This window comes from Rhinolophus hipposideros, assembly GCF_964194185.1.
Source record: "Rhinolophus hipposideros genome assembly, chromosome: 11".
Classification (NCBI taxonomy): domain Eukaryota; kingdom Metazoa; phylum Chordata; class Mammalia; order Chiroptera; family Rhinolophidae; genus Rhinolophus; species Rhinolophus hipposideros.
In genome coordinates, this window is record NC_138057.1 from 56,618,014 (window position 1) to 56,645,521 (window position 27,508).

At 38.8% G+C, this 27,508-nt stretch overlaps 1 protein-coding gene across 2 annotated transcripts in view; it reads left to right on the plus strand.

The window, feature by feature from the left end:
* PLPPR1 (phospholipid phosphatase related 1) overlaps window positions 1-27,508 on the plus strand; it is a 216,109-nt gene that overhangs the window by 791 nt on the left and 187,810 nt on the right. The gene's annotated exons all lie outside the window — the stretch shown is intronic.

Sequence of the window (27,508 nt, forward strand, 5' to 3'; positions counted from 1 at the left end):
TTCCCTTAGGTTGGGCACCTGTCATCCTTTCCAACCCCAACCCGGTACCCAAAGCTCACCGTAGTGGGGCGGGGGGGAGGGGGAGGTCACCTGGAGAATTGGAGGGGCAGCCTTTGGCTTTCTCATTCAGCGCCAGTGCCAGAGGCGCCGGGGTGAGGCTCAGGTCAGTGAGGGGATGAATGATGAGTTACTGAAAGGCTTGCCATAATCACCTCCTAGAAACACCGAGCGCCGGGATCTCTCTTCCCCCGGGAAGGTGCTGTCTTCACCTACACCAAGGCGGAAGCCCGGGGAGCTGGGCTGGGGCCGCTGTGGCGGTGGCTGCAGCCAGGGGAAGCTGAGGCTTTATTTTTGCCCTGGGGTTTTATGACACACATGTGGAATATGTGAAGGATTCTGGGTTATTTTTCTTTGTGGGGATATCGTTTCCCCTTTTAACCTCTTTCGTGGGAAAGATTCTCTGCAGCCTGATATCTAGCTGATGGACTGACACCGTTCTGAATATCTTTTTGGTCCCAGGGAAGAGGTCTCAAGAAAAGGGTTCCCTAAAATGTTAGCACCATTGGGGCGGGGTCTCAGAGTGCACCTGGGAATAACCTCAAATCCAATGGCCTTTTGAAACAGCAGAGACTGTATCAGCCAGTAAGGAGTGCAGAACTGGGACAAAGGCGACAAGGAGAGGAACAGATGATGGCCATTTAGGAGAGGAGTGACTAGAGGCCAATTAAGGCAAGAAGAGGTCCAGTGTGAGGCAAGGTACCCTGTAGCCTTCATGGAATTCACGTAGTTTTTCTCCTACTTCTGCTGTGGTTGGTTACTTTTATTCATCCAGGACTCTATTTTGGAGATTTCTGGAATGTCACACGTGGAGTATAAAACACTTGATTATTCCTGAGTTAACCTTTAGCATAATCCCAAATTTGTTCTTTAAGCCTAGAAAGTGTCACACGTGAAAGTTTCTCCATCTTAATGTTTATACCTGGAAGGTGGGATGGGCAGACAGGTATATTTTTGGCTCTTCTATACCTCAGAAGCCTTGGATTTGTAAGAGAGGTGTGTGGGGAACCTGGAAGCCACGCTGATGCTGACAGAAGAAGACACTAGAAACTCAGTCCAGTACTTGTAACTATGGGTTGCCAGAGAGTAGTCTCTTAACTTTGAGATGACAGGTGGAGGCCATCTCTCTGCTTCTCTGGGGACCTTTATTAATTTTTGTTTTTAATATTTTATAACTTATTTGAAGTGGGAGAAAGGATGATATACATGGCGATAATTGAAAAAGTTCACATAGGAAAGAGACCTTGACTCATAAGTCAACATAGCCAAAAGTGAAGAAGTTTTTGAGAAAAGAAAAAAAAGGAAGGGGGGAGGGGTGGGGGGGTGATTGGGAAAGTGATGCATATTATTCAAACAGCCTCGCTTTCATGGTTTTTAAAAAGCACTCAGTAAGATAGAAATCTGAAATTTTTTTTCTTTTTTTAAATAACTAGTGAAGTAAAGATCTTTCCAGAAGTATTTTCAAGTTGAAATTGGCATAGAAGGGGTTTAAATATAATTATCATGATGAACATTCTCATGGTTTTTTTGCAAACTTGGCAAGAAAAGATTAAGATTATTTTTTGCTTTGTCCTAGAGCCCTATTTTCTCTTTATGATCTTTTTCCTCTACTTACATCTACAAGTTCAACTCATTCGATTATATTCAAATTGTATTTATAAGTATTTATTGACCACCTATCCCATATTTAACATTGGAAGTCACATAAAAATGTATAATATAGTTCTGGCCCTCAAAGTGTTTATGATCTAGTTGTGAATACAAGATTAAGACATGAAATAATTAGAGAGTAGGATAACTCTGTACTTTACTTTAGGCTTTTAACATATACTCGTATGCTATACACTCCATCTCTGCTCCTGGATTTTCTCAACATTCAGAAAACACACCTCAGCACTTAGTATGAGGATGGAGAGAAAAAAAAAAAATAGTCCCAGATTCCTAGGAAGGGGAAACATAATATAATATTTAGGTAACTATGATGCTATCTGATTGTGTTACAATTGTAGGGCAAATCAAGTGCAATAGTACAGATGTGATTTTTTTCTTCCCCTGGGGAATTTGAGCAGGTGATCTTTAAGATATTTTCAAAAAATGAGTAGTCTCTTACCAGGTAGGGAAGGATAGAAAGGACAATCCAAGCAAAGGAAATTTGTGAAAGTGTCTGATGAGTTAGGGTAACAATAAGCCATCCCATGTGGCTAGCGCACATGGTGCTGGAGGGTGGATACAGAGATGCACAACAACTGGGTGACACTAATTAACAATTAATGTCTTAGCGTAAGTGTTTGGGTACACATATGCCCAGGATACTATGGAAGCACAAAGGGAGGGCAGCCACCTGAAGGAGGGTAAAAAGATCAAGGTTTCTTAGGGAGGTTGAGGTGAGCTGAGTCTTGAAGACCAGGGAGAAGAGAAGGGCTTTCCTGACAGAAAAAATAAAAAACAACACACAAAAAAGCAAACTATGATTGCTGGAAGCAGTTCTGTGTGGCTGCAGCAAGAGATGTGGATTTTAGCCCCATGGTGTAGCAAACCATCAGGCCAGGAGGATAAGCAGAGATTAAGTGTGAATGGAAATATCCCAAGCAAAAGAGCTCCAGTTTTATTAGAAAGGCTCAGAGAGTTTAAAGGTTAGGAAAGTTTGAGACATGTTCAGATGTGCATTAGAGAAAGAAGGCTGTGACCACGGTGTGGAGGATGGATTGGATGTGGTAGGCATCTGAATGTTGAGATGGTAGGCAAGGGGCTTATTGTGGAAATATAAGAGTGAAATGATGAGGATGGTGGCAGTAGGGCTGGAGAGGAGGAGCTGTATGTGGGAGACAAGTGAAAAAAGAAAATGCTTCTAATCTAAGAAGGGCTTCCTTCTGTGTGCTCCCATGTTACCTCCTACTTCCCTCGCATGCACTTGTGTAGCTCACGTTCCTGTATTTTGAGGGAATGGTATTCACAGCTGCAGCTGCAGCATTCATCTTAGGCATAGTACAGAGTAGGGACTCAAAACATATCTGTTGAATGAGTGATTAAATCAGTGCATGAGACATTCAGCCATGAAGTGATGATTCCCGCATAAGAATAGTGGAAGCTAAATCACGACTTCCATTTTTCCAAGGTGATCGATCTTTGGGTGGTCAGTGACAAAATGATCCAGGGAGACTACAAAGAAGTGTCCTGTGAAGTGCCAAGAAGAAAGCAGCATTGTGATATCACATTTTTTATATTTAAAGGATTATATCATTGGCCCATCTAGGAAGGAGAAGCACTTAGCACAATTCCTGATTCATGGTAGGCTGGCAGTCAGTGTGAAACCCCTTTCCTTTTCCTCTCGTCATAATTTTCTGTTTCTGTACTTTGCTCAAACTTTTAGGATAATCTTGGGCCAGGGAGTTTGTAAGATACAGGGTCTCATTTAAAGGGCTCATAACATCTTGGCTTCTGGGATGAAGTCTGATCATCTGTGTTCCGGTCATCATCCATGCAGCCCTAGGAAGCGGGCGCCTTACTGAACTAAACCCGAGTAATATTGAGTTTTAGTCTTGAAATCCCAATAAGAAATGTCAAAATGGATAAATACATGAGAATTTGTTTTCAGGTTGACTACAGGGATGAAAGAGGAGTATCAAAGATAGCACTTTGAGTTTGACCTCTTGTAGCCAGTTGTATGATAGCAGAGGAATAGGGGAGGGAGGTTAGCTCAGAAAAGTGAAAGGCTCAGTGCTGTTTTATCGCAGTTAATTTGGGGGTGATGCTGGAACATCCTGGAACACACAGTACAGATCCCAGTGTGTAGTGATTTCATAGTAAATGCCAACTATTATTTTTATTAAGGGAGAGCAGGAGACCATAGAGTCAAAGACTAATTCTCAGCATTTAGCAAAATGTAAGGATTTAGAGGGAGCAACAAGTACCACAGAATACTCAAACGAGATGGGAAAGAACTGGCATGAAAGCAAAAGTCTAAGAGAATCCTAAGAGGTCAGACTTCAGAGAAACAATCTGAACTGTGTGTCAGGCCTTGTGTGAGTACCTGCGTGTGGAATCATGGATAATCCCTGTGCCACTGGCCGTTCTCTTCTCCAGCTGAGGCACCTGAGACACAGATTCCAACAGCTTGTCCAAAGTTACCAAGCCACTAAATGGCAGTATCAGGTCTCAAAGCCCATTTTAATAATCCTACAAACTGTCTCCTCTCATGAGAGGTATAAATTACCAGGATGTTTTTAAGTGCAGAGATGTTGAAAAGCTTGTAAGTAGGGAACTGCAAAAGGACAATAAAAAGGAGTTCACTGGTGACCATTAAGAAAGCAATTTTAGTACAACAGTGTGCTCAGGAGCCATAAATCAGGGAGTTCAGTGGGGAATGGGAGGTGAGGAAATCCAGGCGAGACGTACCTATCAGTCATTTATGAAGTCTGGTGGGGGAAAGAGTTATGGGGCCATAGGGAGAAGGTGCAGTGAGCCTCAAATGCAGTGTTTATCAAGAGGGAACAGATGGAAAGAGCTGGTGCCTAAAGAGAACAAAAGGTGTGGGAAATGAGCGCATGGGAGAAGAGACAGGGGAAGAAGGATGCCTCTTTTCAAGAGCATGGGAAGACGGATTCAAGGCAGATGTGGGGCATGCTCTTGTCCCTCATAACTAAGTGACTGAGCTGCTTACTGAAGCCCGGAGAATTCAGATCCTTGAGTGTCCTGGAAACCTCAGGAGCCCCAGAGTGCTTATTCTAAGGGTGTCACTTGGGCACCTTTTTATGTAGCATAGTTACATAAACAGACTCTGGAGTTAGACAGGCTGTATTTGAATTTTGCTGTGTCAGTAATCAACTGTTTGACTTTGGACATACAGTTTATTTCTCTGTGCTTCACATTATTCCTGCTCTTAAGATGGAGATAACCATCTTAACCCATCACCTAGAATTGTGAGGATTAGATGAGTTCTTATTTGTAAAGCTTGGCATAGAGTAAATACTCAATAAATAGTAGGTGTTATATGTGACAACCGTGAGGTTAAAAATACAGAGCTTTGACTTCAGGCTCAGGACTCTAGAGATTGTATGCTTTGACATTGGTGTAAAAAATATTTTGATTGGTTATAAATAACTGGCTCTAATCCTATCTTCCTAAGTGCATGCATTAAATCATCAGACGCTAATATGGCAGCAACAGACCAGCTCCACCATCATAAGCCGAGGTGGAGGAGACACGTGCTGCATGTGTCTGTCCCAAACATTTGCCTAGTGGCCTCCTTCTCACACCTGTCTGGGGAAGATGAAAGTTCGCTTGTCTTTAGGCTGGTCTCCCCATTCTTCATGCTCAGGGCCATCAAGCACAGCTTCCTAGCTAGGTAGTTAATTGTTTTCAGGGAAGTGACTACATGTATTAATTATAGCACCTCTTTGCTACTAAGGGATGTGAACTTTAAATATCTCAGATGTGAAGTTTGCAACATTCTTTGGGAATTAAAAGCCTCCTTTCTTCATGGAAAAGTTGATTGTGTGTTCGAAAATAGAATCTCAGTGGAGAGGGAAGTTCTGTCATCTAGCGAGTTGGCAACAGGGCAGTGGCTGGAACCCAGGTCTGATGATAACCCAGTGCTCTTTGCATTACATGCTGCCAAATACTTATATTATTGCTCTGTAATTAAAGATTGATTTTCTGCTATTGTTTCATGAAGCCGATTTATGTTTCAACTATACTAAATTTATTATAGTTCCCCTATCTGAGATTTTTCTTTTTTACCTTCTGGTCTTTGGCCATGTTATTCTCTCTTTCTGGAATTCCATCCTTGCCTTTCCTTGCCTAACTCCTTTAGTCCTTTGGGTCAAAGTTACTTCCTAAGGAAAATTGTCCTGACCTTTTCGCCCTAGGGTTGGCTTCTTTTTCTGTGTGTTTCTGTAGTCCTCAACTTCTTATTTTCAGCGCCTGACATAGTGCTTGTCACATATTCTTCGCTCAGCCAATATTTTGGATTGAATGACTGAGTGAATGAATCTTTTTAAGTCAGCATTGTTGATGCCTGTATAATGTAGTTTCATGTTATAGAAAATCGTAGAATGTTCAAGGTCAAAGTTTTACTGGAAGTTTTATAAGACTTCCAAGTGAAACAAGATGAGTACACTGAGAACTGGATAGGCTCAGTGACTCACCTGAGGTCATGTAACCCCAGTTCCTGATTTCAGATGCAGAGTCAACCCAGGGTCTGGACCGGGTGAGCTGTGGGAGGCAGTGTCGCGCAACTGCAGGGTTGGTTCCTATCTTTATTTAAAACTATGATATTTTGTTCATCATGGATTTTTTGCATGAATTTTGATTTTTTTAAATATTGTTTATCTTAATTACTGAGTTTTTGGCACCCCTTTAAATTTTGTGCCCTATGCAAGTGCCTCACTCTCCTCATTGCTCTGCTCTTTCCACAAAGTAGGAGGGAGAATACTTCCTAGCCTTCCAACACTGGTGGTAGAATGCAGTTCCACTGTGGATGGCATGTGCTCTAATTGAATATATCAAAGGAAACACCATTCAACATGGTCGTATGAGCTGTTAATAAACATTTCACGACCTAGTTGATCTGCCAACTAGTAATCATTATATTCACAGTATAAAAGCATGGCCAAAAGGAAAAAAAATAAAAGTTGAATAAAAGCTCAATCTACCTATTACCTATCTATATATTTATCTATCTCACAGCTAAAGGACAATGTAGAGATTGTCTTCACTTATAAGTTTACGTATGTTGTTTATATATGTATGTATTTTTGAGTTTTTTGAATATCCAAAATAGGAAAAGAAGGAAATTATTCTACGCATCAACTTGGCTAGTCTTGGTTTATGGCACTACTGACCTATTTGAAGACTTAGGTCAGAAGATGAAAAAAACAAAATAAAACAAACTTGGTCATTTTCTGCCCAAAACATAGGAAAAGGAGGAAAAGAAGCATTAATGGAAAGGAGAAAAGGAGATAAAGAAAATAAATTTTGAGTGTATTAAGTATTATCCAGGGTACAACTGTCAAGTATAGATTAAGTACCATTAAATACATACTTACATACTGTAAGTATGTATTAAGTACCATCCAGGGTACAACTGTCAAGTATAGAAGGAACTTTACATATATCATTTAATTAATTTCAGCAGCATGCAGGAATAGTATTAATATCTCCACTTGATAGCTAAGCAAACCAAGTCTCAAAAAGGTGAGTTAGCTTACCCAAGCTCTCAAAGCTAGAGCTGAATTCAGACCCAGGTCTGAGTTGAAAGCCTGTGCTCCTACCACTTCATTCTTCTGATTCTCAGGCTTGGGGTGAAAGATCACCCCATTACTTTCCACCATCATCAAAACCTTAGGTACAGGGCTTCAGCGGCTTGTTTGGGTTCGCAGGATGGGGAGTCAGCAGTCAGCTCCCCTCCCTGCCATTATTTTATTCTCCTATGCTGCATTTATCTTCTCCCATTTGTCTGTAACAACAGAAGCAGAGATGTATACACATAGGAAATGAATACCCCTCTTTGTGTGAATGTCATAATTTTTACACGACATGAATGCACACATATTTTACATTGCCTCCATTATGTAAGAAAGGGACTGTTCTTTGGGCATTATGGCATCAAGTGTTTTAGAACTACTCCCAGACACAGATTGAAGAAAGGGTGATAATAATTACTGGAGCAAATCCCTCACAATGAGGAGTAATGTATTTGCACGGCTGATGGTCAAGGATTTCTGGGGTGCTCTTTTTATTGATGTTTCTGATGAATAGCATGGAGCAGTGACCCCTCCCCCACCCCAACATTTTAAATTCAATAAAATCTATAATCAAGTGAAATCAGATATAATTAACAAGAAATAAAATCTAGTTGTGAGTAATGCTGTTCAACTCTGAGCTCTTACCATCTGAGCACACTTTATCATTATTCCCATCTTCCAGCCTTTGCCAGCTATCACTTCCAGGCAACCCCACACACGCAAATGCTCTAATAATAAGCCTTCTCTCCTGAGGGTCACAGGAACTGGGGGGAAAAAAAATAAGACCTTTTCATTCACACTTGTATTAACTGGAAAAAGCATTATCTCTCCGTGTGTGTTTTTTTCGCAGTGTAAAAGCTAGGCAGTATCTCTAGGTTTAAGAAAATCTTTTGGGTTTAGTTGTCTACTTGGGCTGACATGTAACATGTGCCACAAACGATTCCTGGCCAGGATAGTTTGGCACAATTAGAGTATTTTAGCAATCACAGAACTAATGAAACCAATGATATATGTACTATAAAATGTAGATATAATGACGTGTGTAGTGTAGAAAGTAAAAATCAGTCATATTTCTCCTGCAACTTCTTTTCCAGAAAACTACCATCAATTGTTTGGTGTACATTCCTCCAATGTTTTTGGTCCATTCCTCCAACCATATTTAAAGGTGGGAATATACATATTATCTTCCCATTTACTTTTAATTATAATTTCAAATGAAAGCAATTTCTTTAGATTAATAGGCATTTGGTAAATATTACTGTTGTATGAGAAGGGTGAATGCTACTTTCCATCCTAAAATAGAACTCAGCTGACATATCCTAGGGTTCTTTGGCCATCTGCCCTCCTTGTGTATTTTGTAGATACCATCAATGAGCAAATATTTCCTGAGCTCCTGCTAGAAGCCACCTATTATATCATGTGCTTTTCAGGAGGTGACTTTCTAGCAAGAGATAAAGTAACAAGGGGATTTAATTTGAACTTAATTAATGGCAATAGTTGTAATTCTTGATTCACAGAATTGCTGGAAGGGATAATCTATTCCAATTGTCTTATTTTTCCAGATAAAAATTGAGGTCCATCTAGGTTAAGCGACATGTTCAGGTTACCACAGCTGGTGATTGTAAAGGCTGAGATGACAGGCTGGTTTTCAGCCTATTATTAAGTCAGTGCTGATTGCATTGTATATACCTGACTGCAAAACAGCCCTCCTATCTGGAAGAGGGAGCTAGGGAACTCACTTCCTAATGAATGCTAGTTTGAGCAATGAATCCCTAGCAAATTGAAACTCATGCTTTATATAAATATTGTCACCTATGCGCTGCTCCACAGACTGCCTCCCTATCCTCATACCCCACCCTGCCCATCTAACATCTATCCAACCTTCATCTTCTCCTCCCTGGCTTGATAATCTCCCATTTTAGTAACACTTTGAAGTTAGGCATCAGTCTGACCATAATGTTGAGATGAGATGGTGCCCACATTATCTAGGGAAGGTGTTCTATAAACATATTAGCAGAGGTTTATTTTGTGGTTTCGCTTCTTGCCACCTTGAACCTGAAGGAATGAGTTCCAAAATAAATGCGTTTTACCTGCCAACTTGAATCAAGACATGAACTCTTCCTTATGTTAACTGATGACTTTTCTCCGTGATGGGAGCATAAGTAAAACTCTCATTCTTAAATACTCTAATTATCTTTCCCTGGTATGGAGGCAGGATTATGTGGTGTCTTAACAGCTTGGACTGCAGAGTCAGATGGAGCTGGGTTTCAGTCCCAATTCACTGACATTGTGATGTCAGGCCAATCCCTGTGTTTTACTAAATCACAGATTTCTCACCTGTGAGATAGAGATAATAAAAGTACTCCTCCCATTAATAGAGATTTTGTAAGGAATAAATAAATTCCTTGCCTTAACACAGAGTTGAAAACATAATAAGAACTAAGGAAATTGTAGCAACTATTATTCATTATTTATTATCTATGCGTGACATATAGCTAATAAAACCCTCAGAACCACTTAGATGTCAAGCTTTAAAATACTGGGTTGTCACAATTTCTTCCATAACACTTTAACCTCCTATTTGTTTTTTTTTTTTTTTTTTTTTTTTTTTTTTTTTTTTTAATTAAGATTTAAACCAAGAAGCTGAAAATATGACTCATTATCCTGGTAACCCCACAAGTTTGTCAGGTCTTTGTCAGAATATCACCTTCAATCACTGCTGACCCATGAACCATGGAATTCAGGAGCATAGCAAGAGGTGGGGAAATGGAGGGATTTGATCAATACAGCAAAGCTTTGATTTAAAGAATAGATCTCAGGCCTCTTTCTCTGCGTTATTGTACTTTTATGGAATGCTTGCGTTTGGTGAAAATGTATGCCTTTCTCAAACATAAAGACAAATCACACTGGTTAAATATGTGCTTTAAGTCTCATTTTTCTTGGCTGTACTGGCAGTTTACCTAGGGGTGTGTGTGTGTGTGTGGGTGTGTGTACACACATACATACACTTGCATATTTCCTCTTGTTCCCGAGAAAGCATGTAGGGACCAGCCCAAGGATACGTTCTGTCAAGGAATTTTTCTGGCTTACCACATCCTTTAGTAGCAAATAGAAATATCTACCCACAAGAGTTTTCCTCATTTTTCTCTCCCAGATACTAGACCTCCCCCCTACACACACACACACACACACACACACACACACACACACACACACATCCTAAAAATAATGGTAAGTAACTTTTAAGGTAAATTTGGCTTTCAAGTAAACCTACTTCTGAACATCTAGAACTACAGGAAGAAACTTGAGAACTTTTCTTTTTCTTCAAAAGTAATTCTGTATTATTTATTGATATGGGTTTAAAAATGCCTGTAACTTAATGATTATATTTTTAACCAAAAAGAAATTTTATCAAATTATAATTCCCTGGGTGCTGTTTTTATAAATGAAAGTGATTTAAATATTGTTAAAATGTGAATGAAAAAGAATAACCATTCCATTAGAGGAGATTAAACACAAACTTCACCTTAACGATTGTCCCATACGGACTTTCCTCAGTGTCGTTTCTTCTCCGACATTTTTCCAGTCTTTTGTCCCTTTTCTCTAAAGCTCCTTTTCCCCTGCACTTGCTTTATCTCCACTCTTGCCAATTTTAGACAGCCCTGGCTCCTAATCTTTAATGCATGACTCCCAACCCTCCCCCAGACAACTTCGCAGCCCACACCTACCCGCAGTCCCTGAAAGAGAATATAAAGATCATTTGGAAATGATGGAATGTAGTGGAAATTATGAGATTTCAAACAAAAGATCTGAGTTGGAACTTTGATTATATCACTTACTGTGTGACCTGAGAGTTTTCTCAACCTCTCTAGATATAAATGCTTCATTTGTATAACGAGGACCAGGGTAACTCATAAAGAATTGTTCTAAGATAATGTATAAGAGGATGAACTCCAAAATTCTGCAAAAGTGCCCATTTATTAATACATGATTACTAATTCAGGGCCATCGTTTTATAGAAAATGAAGGGAGATAAAATACCTCTTCCAGAAATGTGAGGCTCAAGTTTTTACTGTTCATTTGATAATTGCAAACCAAAGCATGTAGTATGAATTAGATGGAAATGCATGTGTTGCTGGCTGGAGATATAAATCACCCTCAGATCAGATGTGTTTCTCTTTGATATGACTCGGAAGTGTTCTGTGATAAACAGAGCACATGCTTGGCATTCATACAGGGAATCACTTTACCTATTTTGCCACAAATTACCTACCTAAAACTATTAAGTTTAACGGTTAATATGTTCCTGTTTTAATGTAAAGTGGTCTGAGATTACCCAAAGGAAATAAGAAGGTTCTCAGCCTTGATTTTAAAACTGTAGGTGGGTAGAGGAGGGTCCTGCTTGCAGAAGAGGAAAATGAAGGGGTCAAAGGGAGGAGGTGTTTGAGCTGATCCCGAAAACATCAGCTATGTATTTCACATGAATAGAAGGAGTAAGATCTGCCAGATAGGACCGTATGGTTTGAAAGCATCAAACTCAATCACAAAGTAAGGGTTCCAGGCCCTTTACCTCTGTAAAGCTGGAGAAACCAAAATCATTTTGATGAAAACCACAAGGAAAATTCAACTGGCTGAATAAGTAAGACCTGGACAGACCTATTGAGGTCTTAATGATAGGCAGAGGTTGAAACCGGACACGTTCCTTTTCTTTTATTATTAGACATATTTGAGTCTGCAGTAAATACTTGTTGAATTGGTGAATAAATGGAAGAGTATGTGAATGAGTCAGTGAACTAAGAGTCACAAATGAATTTCCCTAAGCTTCTAAGAGTTGGAGACTAGAAGCCTAATGGAGCAACTTAGTTGGGCAATGGACAGGAAAGGGTGAGCCAAAAATGTGCTGGATTAGAGATTCCAAATGATTGCTCTTAGAAACATATTGTAGCAAGACAGGGTCAGATAAGAGGCTTGCCCCAAAACTGTGTAGGTTGTAAGCGATTAAATCACCTGATGCTTGAAGAGTTTGAGATATCCTTGTACTGCCCCAGAGATATAATATAGAATAATGAGGTGAATGGGGGCTCTGGAGTCCAATAGATAATTTTCAGTTCTGCTTTTACTAGCTTTGACATAGGCAAGATATTTAACCTCCCTGATGTTCAATTTCCTCATCTAAAAGTGGGCTAATAATACCTACTGCATATGATTGTTATAAGGAGTGTGTGAGCTGTCTGTAAATCTCCTGGCATGTTGTTCATTCTCAATAAATGTCAGTTGCTTTCTCTTTTCCTTACTCTTGAACAAAATATTGGCAACACCGTTGAGATACAGACATGTTAAAAACCACAAAGAATCATAACCTCCTCCAACATTCAGAAATTCATATTTGTTAACCAACACTAGTTTACTCCTACAAAATCAACATATACATTCTTAAGCATGTTTGTGTTTATAAATGCACTACGTTGAGGACCTGCTAAATGTGAACTTCACCTTATCAGTTGCTCTGTATGGACTTCAGCCAGGATAGTTTCTCCTTTGACACTTTCCCAGGCTTCTGCTCCTTTACTCTGAGCAACTGTTCCCTTTCATTTCTTTTTATCTACTCTCTTGCTCATGTTAGACAACCCTTGGAGTTCAATTAGGAAATTGAACTCCTAATGCATGACTCCGACCCCTCCCCCACAACTTTGAAGTCCATTCCTGCACCCAGGGCAACAGGAGAATTACCAAGCTCCATGTTTTTCTTTTCCATCATCTACCCTGATTTGTTGTTTCTCTTATACTTACCAGAGCCAATAAATCCCCCTTTTCCTCTCTCAACTGTTTATCAACCCTTATTTCCTTTAGTGTAGTCTGCTATTACTATTCTTACCAATCTTATAATTATTTTCATGTGTTTGTCTTGGTTGTTGTGTTCGTTTTAATATATGGTCTTTTAAAGTGGAGCTTATTGAAACCCGATCTTAAGTAGCTACATTGGTCTCTCTAGATAACTCACCCTTCCTTCTCCAGCAGAGTCATTTATAGTTTTTTGAGTCATGTTTTCCCTCTTGAGACTCTCCTCCCCGCCACTTATATACACCCAGTCCTTTGAACCATGCCTAGAGTTTTAGATTAAGGGATTTCGCTCCTTTTTTTTTCTCTCTGGAGTCCTTGAAATATTCCTCGTTGGCTATCATGAACTCTCATGTTCCTATTTGGAGGAGGTTTCCCTCACTCCCCATCACTGTTGATAAGAATAAGTTACAGCGTAGCACTGCACCTAACGACTTCATCTGCTCTTTGAGAAATGCAGTCACAAGGAGAATGTTCAGTACGTATCTGTGCACTGGGTCAATACAGTCTTTTAGCCAACGTTCAGCTATTTGTCTTCCATCCCTGCTCGGCCTCACCATGGTGCCCATTCTGTGGTGGGTATCAGGAACACACCACTCCTTTACTTCATGAGCCCTGGCGGTGTCCATTATAGTCTTGCAACGGTATCACTTCAATTTTTCTTCCTTTCATTCTTTTACCTCCATGTTAGATTGTAGCCAGCATGAATCCCACACTCAGGTCTGAACCATGTGATTTCCTCACCATTTGATGCACAGTATGTGTGCTTTAAAAATGTATGTATGTTTATCATGGTCATGATATAGGTTAATTCTGTCTGTAAATACATCTGTGACTGTAGTTTGCCTCGAACGCCCTCCTATCAGAGCAGCCCTTCATTTCCTTTTCTTCTTGCCCCTTTTGGTTATTGTCATGTGTTTCTTTTTCTGAGTCTGTTGATTTTGGCTAATTTACTAAAATCTTTAGGAACTGAATCTTTATTGTTGAGGGAAGTATTTTAGCTTAGGTTAAGTTTTCTGATTTTCCTCGAATTGTACTGTATTGGTAGGTGGGTACCAGCCTATTTTATAGAAGAGACTCAATTAGTATTTGTTGATTGACTGAGTGAATCTCCTGCTCCTTCATTCCATTTTCTATGCTCAAGAGACATGTGGCCCAACTTCATTTTTTCTTTTGCTGTGTCTTGAGAACTGTCAGGAGAAATGTACCAGAGAAACAAGTCCATAAGTAGATTGTTACTCACAGGGAGAAATGCCAAATAGCCTTGTTCTGTATCCAAGAAAACATTGGGGCTCCTGAAAAGCAAAATGAAAAATGACAACCATGTTTACCATTTCATTGAGAAGACAAAAAACATAGACATAAGACAGCATGATCCTTGATCTAGTCAGTGTTGGAGATAAGGTACGCCAAGCCTGTCCTGAGCTAATTGAAAACAAGAGGGATCCTAGAGCCATTTGTGTAAACTTCTTATTGAATCTCGTGTATCAGAGAAGAACACGCTTTGGGATACAAGACTATTCTAGAGAAATGGGGCTCACAGTGAAATAGTAAATAAACCAGATACACCTTTTCAGGAAAAGGGTTTTTTTTGCTTGTGTGTGTGTTTTTTAAGGCAAAATATGAAGATTGATGTGATACTGTCTCACTTCAGGGAGAATATTAGAAGCATTGATTTTATGATAGGAAATATGCATATCTGCTAATGCATTTGCATTGAATGTTCATACTTCAATAGCCACAAATCCCCAGGGGTCAGCAAAAATTTTGATTCAGAGCTATTGTCTAAAGAGTGGCCGTTCACTAGAACATGGATGATGAAGCCTTGAAAGATGGAAAAATACCAGCAGTGCACGTGGCACACAATGGGTTAATAAACATGCTATCAAAGGGCAGTACAAAATGATGAGAAATAGACTGTAGTAAAATAAGCGAAGAGTACAAAAAATAAACTCATAAAAGGTAAAACGCAAACAGGCAATAACTATAACAAGGGAAGTTGAATGCCACTAGTAGATAAAGAAAAGCACATAAAAATTCAAGATATTATCTTGCAGCCATCAGATTGGTAAAAAAATTTTAAATATTGTTTTTATTCTTTGGTGGTAAATGTGTTTTGTGTGTGTGAAAACAGACACTTTGTACACTGCTGTTGATTGTGTGAATTAGTATAACAGTTTCAGAACTTAATTGGAAAATATTTTCAATACTGAAAATGCACACACCTTTTCACTCAGTAATCTGAATTTGGGGAAGATATCCTAAGGAAATGAGGTCATAAATTTTTAAGGATACACACACACACAAACACACACACATACACACACGGCACCAAAAAAATGTATACACATTTTAAGAAAGGAAAAATCTGTATTAAAATTGTAATACCCGGGGGTGGGGTTGGGGGGTAGAAGATGAGGGTAAGGGGGATCAAATATATAGTGATGGAAGGAGAACTGATTCTGGGTAGTGAACACACAATGGCATGTAATCTATGTAATTTTACTAACAAATGTCACCCCAATAAATTAAAACAAACAAACAAAACAAAACAAAACAAAAATAACGTAAGGCTCTAAAATATCCTCCAGAAAGTTAGTTGATTGGCACCAATCTTACAGATGGATGGGGCAGGTCATGGAAACCTCACTTCTTTAAAAATAGACTTTTAAACTAAAGAATGAATAATCCACTCCAGCTGGATACTTAAAGTTATCAACAAAATAGCCTGTAATAGGCAGGGGAGAGGATTCTTTATTTCACTAGCCTATTCCATCATTAAGATATAAACAGCTTTCAGCTCGCTTCTAGTGGTGAATAATCTGTGCTGAAACCTACACCTAAACTCCATAACTGAAGTTTAAGAATTGGAAAAGGGCTAGGCAGGAATCTGTTCACAGAGAGTCTACTTTCCTCTCCTGATAAATTACTGCAGAGAAAACATATAGCAGCTTAGTCTTATTCTCAGTTCGTCTCTGCCATCTACAAGATTTGGAGCAAGAAAAAAAAATTGTAGTACTCAATATATACCGATAACAAAAGATGAATACAAGTCATGTTTGACTTCTGCAATTACAAGAGGTGCTCAAAGTGGTTACCATCAGCATAATTTTAATTCCAGTTTTTCCCTTTCTTAAAATGTGTATACATGTTTTTGGCACCCTCTGTATATTCACTAATACAGAATTTAGTAGCTAAAATATGGGAAAACATCTGAATACTTATTAATAAGGCATTAAATTAATTATGAAATATTAAATAAATTGGAATATTACACCACTTTGAAAAATGTGGCATTATGCTTATTCACCTGGCAGGATGTCCATTACCCTTTGGCAAGTAGAAAAAGAAAATTAATAATAATAGCTAAAACATATTGCTGATCATGTGCCAGGCACTATTCTAAGCTGTATATATTACTCCATTCAAATGTCACAGTATCAATTTACAGTTGAGCAAATAAAGCAGAGAGAAGCTAAATGACTTTCAAGGCTACATAAATACCTAGTGATAAACCTTTGTGGGATGGCACCAAAGCTGGCACTCTTAATGACCATGGTGTACTTTTTCTCAAGTGACAGTTAGTGTAAAATCCCATTTTTGTATTAAGAAATAAAACAAAAATAACCGCATGTACTATATATACATACATATGTATTTATGCACATATATGTTAAAAGTGATGCTTCTAATAAGAGATTTGATTATGTTTTAAAAAAACAAGACAGATCAGTTTTCCTTTGAGTTTATCACACTTAAACAAAACAAGAGCCTCCTTAAAGAGTCCAGGAAATTCTAGGATCTGTGATTTTGTGTTCTCCAAATTGATTTGAATTCTCCTCAGTGTCTTTTTTTTGGCAAAAGACTTATGTACTGAGAGAATTTACTGTCCACTCTGAGGAGGAGAGGGGAGTCACAGAGCAGGCTGTGTTTTAAACATGAAGTTGTGAATGTAAAAGACAGAAAAGCAATAAAAACTAAGCTCTCCAAGCAGGGTTTCGGTCTAATTTGTGATGCCCTTGTATATGTGAGGAAGACATCCGAAATGAACAGCTGCTGTGTTTTCTGCTTTTTTAGCTGTTCCTGGAAGAACCAAGTGTGAAGGGATAGAATCTAGGATAGGTGATATCGTAAGTATACTTTGAAGTATTGTGGAATGGGATAGAAAAAAGAGCCCAGGAGAGGGTGGATCCAAGGATGATAAGGGAGTACTCTGTGGATCTTGTCCACGTATTGGTAAAGTCAATAAAAGAACACATTTTTGAGTCAAGATTGGCCTAAGTTGGTGCCAATAATGGCAGTATTGATTGATCCTAGAACTAGGACTATTTTACTTCTAAAATCTTAAATTCTGAAACAACCTTTCAGCTTTTCATCTTACTGTCTCTGCATTGTCCTTCCATCCATCACCTCTTACCTGGCCTCAGCCTTCTCTTTGGAAATAGAACATTTTAGCCAAGCACTGCTGTCACTCTAGATTCACTTTGACTGTCTCTTCCCATGGCTTCTTTTCTATGGTCCTTTCTCGGTTTTCCTTTTGCCTCCGTGGTTTCTTATTTTCACTCTACTTTTCATGCCTTTAAATGCTAAAGCTGACAAGCCTTTATATTCTGTGCTTTCCACAGTGCTGCTAGTACTGTTTCTGTTTTTGCCACTGTTCTAATTAAGGCTGTCATTATTTTTGTCTATATTTTTTTCACTCATATCTTAATTGGCCTCTTATCTCCACTCCTTCCAATTCATTGTAACTACTGCTGTCTGATCAGTATGTATACTATAAAATACATCTCTAGTCATATCACACCATTGCTCAACAATTTTAGCAGCTCACCATAAAATCCAAGCTCTTCATTCTGGCACTCAATATCCTTCAATGTTAGGCCCCAGGCTACCTTCCCTGTCTTATCTCCTACCTGCTCATGCTGCAGAAGACTCCTTGCCTTTCCACAAGCATGCCCTGCATATTCCTGCTTCCATGTCTGAAGCTTTCTTGTGACATGTGCACTTCTCAAAATTTTAACTATCCTTCAGAACCTACTAAAGTCTTCCCCCACTTTCTCAGATGCTCCTTCTCAGAAATAATCATTCTCTACTTAATTGTCATGTGATAGTCTGTTCTTCTATAGTGCTCATTTTGTTTTTGTTCTTGCTTTACAGCTATTTTGTACATGTGTTATTGTCTTCCACTCACTGTGCACCTCCTTGAAGATAGGTAGTGTTTATTTTTTAATTTACAGAATTAAAGAGATACAGAAAGAGTGTAAGTAATTCCAACACCCAGATGGTGAAAACCAGGAGTAACGTTTTGATGTATATCCTCGCAGGATTTTTTTATGCCTACATACAGTGCTCCTCACTTTAACAAGTAATATGATCTCACAGTAAACATATTCCTTTATAACCTGTTTTAATAGCTAATGGGAATTCAGAATTGAATGAATTGGCTCAAAATGGTAGTTAAGGAGTTGGACTAGAAAGAGACTACCTGAGTGCCTGCTTTAGTACTTACTAGCTAGATGAATTGGGGCATAATATTTAACCTTTCTTTACTTCAAATCCCTAATCTGTAAAATATATTAGGTTGGTGCAAAAGTAATTGCGGTTTTTGCAATCATTTTTAACCTTTTAAATCGCAGTTGCTTTTGCGCCAACCTAATAGATGTTAATAATACTTGATTCTTATGCTTGTGGTCAGGATTAGATTACATGACATACATAAAATATTTACCATAGTGTGTATGACATAATCGTATAATACATTTTACTTGCTATTGTTATGAAAACTGTATCTTGAATATTTCCATGTGACAATAAACACAGTCCAGAACAGTGGTTCTCAAATGGCGGTTATTTTGTCCTAGGGGACAGTTGGCAATGTCTGAAACATTTTTGGCTAACAGAGTGCTAGTGAGTAGAGACTATAGCTCCTGCTCAACCTCTTGCAATGCACAGGATAGCCCTCCATGACAAAGAATCATCTGACTCAATATGTCAGTAGGAATGTTGACATCTGAAGGTTGAGAAACCACAATCTAGGGTGTTCAGTTGGCACGGCTGACATGACTGAGACGACTGGGTGTCTGAAGCTTCTCTCTACGTTGTCTTTCTTCCTGTAGGAAGCTAGCCTGAACTTGTTCAGTGGATGCGGAAGGTTTCCCAGCAATAAGAGACGGAAAACCCCACTGTGTACTTTTTAATCCTCTGCTTATGTTGTTTTCCTATGTCCCATTGGTCAAAGCAAGATCTATGCCTTAGCCCAGATTGATGGGGTAGAGAAATAGACTCCACTTTTTGATGGGAGGAGCTGCAAACCACTGTTCCTTTTCAAAAAATCTGCCTCATAGAGTGGACATACTTTTGACTGAGACTCAGTCTGCTAAACTGCCCTCTCAGAAGACTGTACCAATTTATTCACCAAATAGTTGCCTATATTTCATTCTCTCACAAATCCTACTAAATTGGTGTTAAAAAGATATTAGCACTTAAAGCCTTTGATCAGTTAGGTGAAAGTAAAAGGGCAGGATAGAAACAGAACAAATTAGAAACTTTATATTAATTCATTTGTGATGTTTCCACTCAGAAGAGCCCAGATTCATGTGGTAAACAGCCTGATGGGTGTCAGTTTGGATGTCACACAATACCTAAACGAGAAGACGTAAAAAGATTTATTTTCTCCCACAAACCTGCTTTTCCTATACTTCCCATTTCAATTAATGGCACCACCATTACCTAAGTCAGAAACGCAGTCTCCTCTTGTATTGATTCCATGCTTCCTTATTCCCATAAGCATAGGATTAATTTATACTCTTATCACTCCTGGCTTGAATCATTACAATATCCTCTGTGTCTACTATCAGTGACCCCACCCACTCACTCTAATGCTTCCAGAGTTATGTTTCCAAAATAAAAATCAGACCCTGTCAATTCCATGACAAAAATTCCATGGATTTTCATGTATGGAATCTCCATGTCCTTCAGGAATTAAGGTGAAATTCCTTAGCAGAATGTTCACATCCCAGCTTGAGGAGAAATGATAATACTCTGCCCATCTTACAAGATTGTTTAGATTAATACATGAGATGCTGTGTGTATGTTGAATAAATAAACGGCTGTATGAATCGATGAATCAATGAACACAAAAGAAGTACTTCTGAGTGGCTGGAGTGAAGGATTTGGAAGTTGTCAGGAAAAGATTCAGCTTGAAGGGTAGTCTGGGACTTCATTATAAATGGCCTTGTGTATTAGGCTGAGAAGACAGAATTTGATTCTATAAGAAACCAGGGGTATATGATAGTCTCTGCTACTTCAAATAATCTCTAAAAAGGGAAACATCCAACCCTATTTATAGTATATTTCAATGTCAAAAAACGATTAGCTTGAATTTTCTTTTCCATGTTGAATCACAATTTCCTGATGAAAATTAATCTTCCCAATAGCCTGAATTCTATAACCTGACTTTCACAAAGTCTTCAAATTCACAAGGTAGTTTCCAGAGCTCCTCTCTTACATTCATTTCTTTGGATACAGCCTTTGACCGGTGTCAGAAAATGGTTCCAGCAACATTTCTGAAGCCTGTTGATGACACAGTCAGTTGGAAGAGAATCCAAGGTGGTTTTGGTGTACTGATCAAGGTGTGCTATTTCAATTAGGCTTTCCCACTTGCCTTCAGCTGTGCTTTTGCACAAACCTAGTAGTCCTCTTTTAGACAGGATTTGTTCTTCACAAAGACTTATTGCTTATTATCCAGTGCCCTGTGATCTCTGAGGTTATTGAAAATTGATTTCGTCCAGTGCCTGTCCCTGGTGCCAGCCACTGAAATTCTTGACCATCGAAGATGGAGGGAGAGAATTGCAAACAAACACATAAATAAACAAAAGGAGCCTTCTTTGTTTCAAGTCTCTGACTCCTGCTAGGCTGCAAATCTCTTCCATCTGCATTTGCTGTGTCAGCCCAAAGTGAAGCAGACAGAATGGGAATTGAAGAAGCCATTAGGAGCTGAACGAGCAGGAACCTGATAAGGAGAGTCACCGGCCCTGCTGCGAGTATGAAAGCGGGATGGTCTGTGACAGGAGTGGAGTGCAGGTGCTTTTTCCTTTGCTCCTCGGTAACAGCATGGCCATTTCATAAACAAAAGGCTCCATGTGGACTGCTTAACCTGAGCTCGTCAGTTCAGTGTCTAGGATTGGGAGCCCCTTTTAGTGGAAACCAATGATTAGATAAAGAGGATGTCATTGAAGTGGGGTTTTTCACACTTTGAATAAGATCAAGTTCTGTTTTCCTTAAAGGATTTGCCTTCTGTATAGCATCATCTGTAATATTAGTTGGTTTGGGAGTTTTCATGCTAACAGTGAAAAAGATCTTAAATGTATTAGTCCTTCCTCTCTTATGCTGATCCGGGAAGCATCCTTTTGATACCCGACTAATAAAGACAGTTTCTAAAACCAAATTATAGACTGAAAAGTATGATGAGTTCTTATTTCATTCAAGATAGGACTTACCTTAAATTCTCCAGCTGAGACAGTTGTGTTTGTCTTTCTGGAAGCAGTGTGCTCAAGTGTTTCAAGTAACTCAAAAGATCAGTTTGTTAATTCCCTTATAGATTGGATTAGATGCCATCATTTCGAATGGCAGCTTTATGCTTACTCATTGTCTGGAATGACCTTAAATATAGTTGCTGTCTTCCTGTCCCATTATTTATAGGACCGCTAGCCCTCGCTGTTCTGCTTCAGGTCATGTAAAATCACTTACAGATATTTTCAACATGCACACAGACGCCCTTTATGTCATAATCCAATTTGATGGGTTCCCCCCCACTGCATTATCTCATGTGGGAATTCTTGTTTAAACTTTATTGATCTGTCTGCTTTATTGTGCTGGGCTCTATGGTGCCATATCACAGGGGTAGGATAGAGAGGTATCGTGAACAGATTTACACAGTCTGAGTCACAATTAACTTCATCTCGTTTGAGCTTTCAGTTTAAAGTCATTGTTTGCTTAGAATACATTTGCTTAGAAACAAATATTGTTTGTTGACATGATGTAAATTCCCCAAAGCTAACTATCTCCTCTATCTGTAGTTGGCAGTTTCTACTTTAACACCAGTTATTAACACAAAAGCACTTATAATAACAGCTTCCATTTATTGAGCCTTAAGTGCCAGATTCTGTATACAGGCTGTATGTACATTATCTCGTTAAGATTTTAATCTTCCAGGGAAGGATACACTATGATTATCCATAGTCTTCAGGTGAGAAAAGAGGCCCCAAGAAGCTGGGTAACACAACTAGTACAAGTTAAAAGTCAGGATTCAAATCCATGGTTTCCTGACTCTCAAACCTATGCTCTTAATCATTTTATTATATAGGCTCCTGTTCCACCTACCACTTGTTCAAACATTTTATCTTAAATGTCTTTGAAACCTGTCTTCCTGTAGTTATTACTTATTGGTGTTATTTTGAGAATTTTGGCTGGGTAAAGTGGCTTTCAGTTCTCTCTGTGGATTGCTTCTTATAGGCAAAATATTCCTAATTCTTTCTGGACGTATGTATTGGGCACTTGACCCACGGGATTATATATTTCCATGGACGTGTTATTCACGCCTCAGAACCACATGTAACTTTTATAGAGACTGTTTTCCAGCGTCTCTCCTTCTCCCTGGTATTTTACTAACACGATAACACTGTCTGGGGTTATTTCTGTCCCCTAATTTTTTTTTCTGTTAGACCTCTATCAGATCTGGACCAGGCTGCAACTACAGCATTTTCTCAAAGATGAGGGCACCCTCAAGTTTCAGCCATTGCCAAGTCACCTGCACATTCTGATGTCATCGTATGGAGTCTGGAACACTGAGTGGAAGGCTAAGGGATCCAGTCTGATTTGGGAAATAAAGTCCTCTCATTGCCATGTGAGGCTGTGATCTTATTATACCTACCCATATATATCTGAACTTCCCAACTAGAATTAAGTGCACATCGAGTCAGAATTTCAGTCCTTGGCCCTAACTACCTGAATGTAAACCATGATACAAAAAATAACACTAAATTTAAAAATCTACTTTTAGCATTCTATGAGAGATCCTTATATGTCCTTAGTGTTTTTTTGACCTTGAAGATTTCTAAGGCTGGTAAAATTTCATTTTGACAGATGCCTTGGGGTCATTTAAGATTTCTTAATCCAGTCTCTGAATGGTCATTTGGCTCTTGGGTAAATGACTCAGGATGAGCTGCAGAAGTCACTGACACTAATGGTGACCCCGATTACTTTCTGGGCTCAGTTACCCCCAAGATGTGGTTGTCAGTTCAGAAGAAAAAGCTTCTGGTGTTATTGAGTCATAGGACTTTTTGTACACAGTCTCTTGTACTTAGAATTTCCCAAAGAAAATGTCCATTTTAATCTCTTCTTTCCTTGCCTCCTTGGTGACTTGTGAGGGTATTTAGGAAGCAATTTGTAGTTCTCAGATCTCAAGGTACCTCTTTCTTCTCCTTTGGGCCACACACACATCCTCGTCCATTTAAGGAAGAAACTAAGCAGAATTTCCTCTCAGCTAGAATCAGAAGAAGAAGATTGCAGATATATTAAAAATGCAATGGAGAACAATAATGAACCCACCTATTACAGTACAACAGCCTGAGCCACTTTACCTCTCCAAGGTTATAACCCTCTCCTCCAACTAGCCAGAGTCCCCAGGCCATGGAGGGACAAAAGGCAGGGGTAGTTCTTACTTTCTCAGCACCATTTTTGTTTTATATTCCATACTTGTGATGGAGAGAGCTGGAGGGAAGCAAGGAGAGCTGAGTTTAGGATTGGACCTAAGGAAAGGCTCTATACCTTACTCCCCCAAGCAGAGTCTGGCTAGAAGTGGTAAAGAAAAGATAGGTTTGGAGATTAAAGAGCAGAGGGGACTCACCTCTCTTTTCTTAGCTGGGAAAGAGCTTGGTTTCAGAATTCCTCCATGGTGCAGAGGGCTGCCAAGAATTGGTTTAGGCCTTAGTGAAAACTTTTTGGGGGTTTCCCTCAGCAAAAATGGGTTTGTGATAACATCAGGCATAGTTGGACCCTGGACTCACTTGTAGACTATTAGTCCTGATAATTGGTCTTGGCTTTCTCCACCCCCATCAACTCCATCAGCCTGATTTGACAGGAGAGCTGGAATAGGAGAGGAAGAACCTACCAAGTGCCACATGATGACAGGAGCTAAAAGAGACATTTGTGAGCACACCTAAGATAACTTTTGGGGACCACGATATACCTGAGTGAGACTCTGAGGGGGTTGAGGATGGGGTTGCTAGCAGGTCCTGCCTGAGTAAATGGGGCCAGAACCAGTGAAATTTGATTTATTATACCTACTATAATCCCATCTGTTGGTGAAGCCTGGAGAGACTCAACAATCTCCGACTGAAATGACCAAACCCCTGTTGTTAACAGAGGAGATGCAAGCACTTGAAACTATGTGTTCAGTCTGAACTGGCGTGGGGAATAAGTCTTTTTAGTGTTCTTTGTAATGCAGGCAAAATAACATTTCGTAGTTCATGACAATATCCAGCACTGCATAGCATTCAAATGTGCTTTAAATGTTTTTATGTCATCACATTTATTTCTCACTGATCAATTAGGTAACCATCCCATTTTATAGGAGAGAAAACTGATGCCCACAGAAAAAGAGTTGCTCAACTTAATAATTATATTAATAACAGTAACTAATTAGGTCCCAGGTACTATGCTAAAATTACTTTGTGAAATGAGTGTTGTTATTATTTCCATATTTTTGATGACTAAATTAAGGCTCAAAAAGTTAATTAATTTGCTCAGGGTCATACAAGGTCAAATATGACCGGGGAGGTCCATATCTCCCCGACCTCAAAGTCCATGCTTCCAACAACTTGCTATTGTGGGGGAGACAGAACTAGAACTGAGATTTTGTGATTAACTGTAAAATAACCATTCTATCTGTTTTACACACAAGGGAGTTTTTCATTGCATATAAGGTAGATACCCTCAAATAAATCTTTTGTGTGTGAGCCTTTTATTAATATGCATTGAATGGGAGCATATAATTTTCAGATGGATTCATTTCTCATTTTAAGTGCTTTCATTAGTTTGAATATCAAAGCATTTGCTTGTTTATACACACTGAAGAATGAGCTCTCTAAAAAGAGACAAAAGCAACTCTCTGAAAAGGTTTTGGCATGTTTTTATGAGTAAAAACTGGTTTGTGTGAATCATTCAGGGTTTGTGTGTGTTACACACAATAAACCAAATGAGTATAACCAGTTAAATTTATGAATTAAAGATCCGGTAATTCATCAGCCACCTGTCTGCAAAAGACTTTTGAATTCAGTGTATATAAAATGCTTTCTATCATCACGTGGAGGAAATATGCAATATGGCTATAAAGAAATGAGACTTAAAATATACAAGAATTTAGATAATTCTTATTACAAATTTTCTTTAAAATACATTAAAAATAATATATTAAGTATAAGCCCTCCACTCTATAGCAATCTTGGAGGGACTTTATATATATCTCAATGTGTGTTTTCCTCTCTAAAGTAGTCATTTTAGAGTTTACTTATTTCAATAATACTGACATTTCTTAAAACACTTTCAAAACTTCACTGGGTGAATTTCCCCCAGAACCAGTTGATAAGGTGTAGAAAAATAATTTTCATTAATTTATAACCACCCTCCTTAACAAAGAGTGGCAATTCTCCAGCCTACATATAATCTATCTTATTTACCATACCAAGCTCTGAACCGCTTTTGACTATTTCCTAAAACCAATCCTAGTATCTCAGGATCACCACTGAGGAGATCCAAAGATCTATGGAGGAAGTCCTCCAAATGCTGGGAATAATTTAGTAACTTCCCAAGGTGGGTAATACCCTAATTGGTCGCACGGTGTTTCCCTGAAATTAAGACCTACCTGAAAATAAGCCCCAGGTAAGATCTTCAGCCAGATGGACGCATTTAGTACATTATGACGTTGTTCCAGAAGAAGATGACATGACTGTATTTGAATAAATGTAGATTGTTGTACATGAAAAAATAAGACATTCCCTAAAAATACACCTTAAGGCATCTTTCATAGCAAACATTAATATAAAAACCAGTCCTATTGTTGGGGAAAACACTGCATGTATATTTGAATGGACAGATTCAGGTCTGCCCTTAAAAAATAGCATTACTCTGTGGCCTCACATTTATTAGGCTGTGATCTCGTTTTGCCATTCTAGTATCTTGATTTTCAATGAATCCAGAAGCAAATTTCTAGTCACTGTGAGGTATTCATTGAGCTCCTTCTCCTATTAACTTTCATTTATATCTTTTTAAAAATAACATGTTAATTAAGATATAACTTGCAAGACACTCCGTAATTTTCTCTGAGGGAGGCTTTCAGTAATTGAAGATTTTGGCTCTAGGATATACTTCTGACACCTGATTAAAAAACAGTTCAGCCAGACATCTTGATTATGGAGTACAAGTCACATTTTAAACAGTTGATGCTTATTAGTTTGGGTTCCTCTTTTGGATTTGCAGTAATTCACACAGACTGGTATGAAGTGTCTTTTCTGTATTCTCTGAAATTTATTTTAAAAAGCGAGGGGGGTTTGCATGTTTGCATGTGTGTTTGCAGGAGACATGATGACTTATGGAAAGGAGCAGTTTGTTTTATGGGTTTTAGAAGGAGGCATGATCCTATATAAAAATAATGAAGTAGCTGAATTTTATCAACGATGCCCTCCTCTTTAAACTTCTCAGAACCCCTTTCCTGCCTCCTAGAACCCCTAACATTCCTAGTTATCTAATTCCCACAGTGCATTTTTTCTCATCTAATCTTCACAACCACACTGGAGGTTATTGTCCCAGAAGCATTTGTACACAGGTTAATTTTAAAGCAATAGATTTGTATTGGTGGTATTTCCGACACTGGTAATATGTAGTAATTGGGAACAGAATGGCTTCCCAGGAAACCACAAATCCAAACAAACTGATGACTATATACCCCTAGTCAGAAAATGGCTAGTTAGAAAATGGAGGCTAAATTTACTCAAAACTTTGAATTATTAAAGGTGGCACCTTTATTTAGAAATAAAAACTTCCCCCCACTGATCCCCTTTTATCTCACTCCCTTGGACTCTTTGGAACCTCTTTTCAGTTACCAATAAATATTTCTTTTGAAGCTTTCCCCGTAAAATACTTCTATTTTCTTGCCTGGGAAATCTTGACACATTTCCCTAGTCCCCCATTAAAATTGCAACCGGCCTCTCTCAGTGGGGGCTCCCAGGCCCTCTGATCTCCTGTACTCCGGATTTCCCCCAGGATTCCCACTACTTCAGACCGCCGTTTAATTATCTTCTTTGACCAATCTA